The sequence below is a fragment of the Coenobita brevimanus genome, chromosome 58, assembly GCF_032717465.1.
Source record: "Coenobita brevimanus isolate Jiangsu-jjx chromosome 58, ASM3271746v2, whole genome shotgun sequence".
Classification (NCBI taxonomy): domain Eukaryota; kingdom Metazoa; phylum Arthropoda; class Malacostraca; order Decapoda; family Coenobitidae; genus Coenobita; species Coenobita brevimanus.
The window spans coordinates 19,840,294-19,843,792 of NC_137011.1; positions in this window are offsets into that span (position 1 = coordinate 19,840,294).

Here is a 3,499-nt window from a genome sequence, read left to right on the forward strand (position 1 = left end):
ATATTCCCCTACTTCATTCCCACAGCCCCCTAATGTTCCTCAAGGCTGTAAGGGTAAGGGAAAGGGAAAGGGTAAAGGCAAAGGGAAGAGGAGTGACAGTGGGGAAGCCCTCCACATTCCTTCTCCCCCACCTCCTCAACCAGGATCTCCTCCCCACCCAGACGAAGGCGGTGATCGGAATGATGGGGACAAGGGATTTGTGGCGTGGAATTGGGAGGATGGGAGTGATTTTTCTCCCCTCATTCACCCCTTCACTGAGCAGGGGCATTCTGGCTGCATTGCTCCAGGAATTCACCGTAATTCCACCAGGTTGAATTTTTTCCACCTGTTTTTTAGTGAGGCATTTGTGGAACAACGTTGGGTCTGGTTAGTACTTGGATGGGTGACCGCCTGGGAACACCAGATGCTGTTGGCATCCCTACGTGTCAAGTGGGGTTGGTGGAGGATTAGTGCCCCTCCCTGTAAAACTATTAACTCTAAGCGCTTGACCACCCCATTTGGGATACATGGCGTCTGGCAATGGATGGATGGATGGATTTGTGGAGCAGATTGTATACCATACCAACCTGTTTGCAAGCACCCAGCGCCTAGAGAGTGAAAGATTGGGAACAAGGAGTAGGCATTCTATCATCTATGATTACCCTGTCTCCCTTTCAGAAATATTCTTATTTTTTGCCCTGGTCCTTTTGATGGGTATTATACGAAAGAACAGAATTCCTGCTTACTGGACTAGGGACCCTGTTATGTTTACCCCAATATTTGGTCAAGTGATGAGCCGTAATCGGTTTCAACAAATTCTAAGTCGCCTCCATTTCTATGATGCTCATGATCCTGCAAATGCAAACAACACTGATAAAATGAGGCGAATTAGGTTGATCTTTGATCACCTCAGGCAAACCTTTCGTTCCTCATTCTATCCCTATAGAGACCTCGTCATAGACGAGAGTCTCGTGTTGTGGAGAGGCAATATTTCATTTAGGCAGTATATACCCAGCAAAAGGCACCGTTTTGGGTTCAAGATCTTTGTTATGTGCGACTGTAGGACTGGATACGAGCAAGACATAGTCTTGTACACCGGTGCACAGACAGACATAATAGAAGATCGAAGTATTGGACTGTTGGGAGCAGTGGTAAAGATGATGATAGAAGACTACCTTCGTCGTGGTCACGTTCTCTACCTGGACAATTGGTACACTAGCCCTGTTCTCGCTTGTTATCTTCACACACATGAATCTGGAGTCTGTGGAACAGTGAAGGTGAACCGGCGTCACATGGCCAAGGTAGGGCGGAAACTTGCAAGGAATGAGGTTGTCTTCTTCAAAGCCAACAACATCCTTGCAACTGTGTGGAATCACAATAGAGAGGTAAGCCTATTGTCAACGGTTCACCGCCCCTTGATGCACCGTACTGATTCAGTTGATTACCGTAGCGAGAACAGGCGTCGTATTTGGAAACCTGAGTGTGTCATGGACTATAATATAAACATGCGCCTCGTGGACCAGTCAGACTCCAAGATATCGACGGTAGAGTGTGCCAGGACCACGATGAAGTGGTATAAGAAACTGTTCTTTCACTTGCTAGACATCACTGCTCTGAATTGCCACCACCTTCACGCCATGACAACAGGAGTTCAGGAAACATTTGAAGGGTTTGTGAGGGAGCTCACAAGAGAAATGTCTGCACGGTATGCTGTAGAAAGGCCCCAACATCGCACCCGCACTGCCCCTATTACACAAACTCCCCTGAGAATATCCAGCCGCCATTTCCCCACTCCTATCCCTCCCCAGCCAAACAGACTTAGGCCCCAATGCAGGTGTCACGTGTGCAGTAATTCCCAGGTGAGACTCACGACACAGAGGAAGGACACCCACTATGAGTGCGTGCAATGTGACGTGGATCTCTGTATTCACCCATGTTTCAGCGAATATAACACGTTGATGCAATTATGATATGGTGTGAATGCGAAAGGACCCTGAAATTATGAGGTAAATGCGACAGACAGACGCTCAGTGAAATTATCAGTCATGTTGATCTCCAAATATTAGTATAAAGTGCATACGGGTATAACATAAGTGCAAAAATTGTATGTAAGTGTATAAATATGCCGTAAGTGGAAAAATACATAGCGAGGGTTTTATGATGCGATATTCTGTCGCTCAGTGCAATAAATACGGCCCGTAATTATATAATTATTATTATTGGAAATGCTTACGGGTATAATATAAGTTCAAATTATTGTAAGTGCAGAAATATATTCTAAGTCAAATATTCATAGCGTGTGTATAGAGATGCGATATCCTGACGCTCAGTTGAATGAATAAGGCACGTACTAGTGAAAATAAAAGTCAGCAAGTGGTAAAGTGTGTAATATATGTGAAGAATTAGTATATAAGTGTGTGAGTATTATGTTGGTCGAAACATTCATTGCGAGGGTATTTTCATGCGACATTCTCATGCTCACTTGAATAAATAATGCCAGTAAGTATGTACAGTGTAGTATAGGGGTGTAAACGTGTGTAATGTAAGTGGGAAATTATAATTGGAGTGAATAAATAAAGTCGATGATGAAACATGAGTGTTTGAGATCGTGGTTGCTATGTGAATATGCGCTAGCATATCGCTAAATGCCCTCGTAATGAATGAAAATGATTGAAAACATTTACAGTGGTGGAGGAAAGGTTCTATGTAAAGGGAAAAATAATAGGAAAGTGATAAAACAATTTGGTATGTTGAAATACGAGTCATAGCAAGTGCGCTTACTAAGCTGATGTGCGCTAGACTTATGCTGCATGTCATCATAATGAATGAAAACATCTGAAAACACTTACAAACAGTTGTAATTGGTAAAATGTCATTGAAACAGAAGTATACATGTAGAAAAAATGATATGTTGACTGATACAAGAAACTTAGCATATAGCATGTTACGACTCGGACCTAACTCACTATGCTCGCGCGATGGTACAGTGCTTATTTTTCATATATATGTGTCTGAAATCCATTATTTTGTTACTGTTATTGTTTATTAATTCAAATTCAATAAATATAGAGGTGTTGTGTGTTGTTTCTCCCAGTATTCCTTACCATAGAAAACGTGAGCGCCTGCCACGTCCATTACAGAACACAACACCTGGCTCGGGGGACCTCACCTGTATGGACCACTTATAGACCGCGGGAAGTCCTTTCTTTGTGATTTTCCTTCGTTTCTCAACCTAAGCGGAAGTTTTAGCCAAAAAAAATTATTTCCAAACAGGTTCGGGACTGGGGATGTCGGAGGGGCGGAAAACCTCGGGACATGACGGGTTAAAGCTTTGTAGCCAACATTTTTATATATGTAACTCTTAATTCTTGTAATAGGTGAGTCTTGAGTTAACTGAAGAACAAGAGGAGTTAAAGATGAATACTGGGAGTTGATCTTGATATATGATCTTCAGGGAAAGTCTGAGCTGAGCAGCATATGTATTATACAGAGACTTAACCCGCCCCGTCCCGGAGACGTG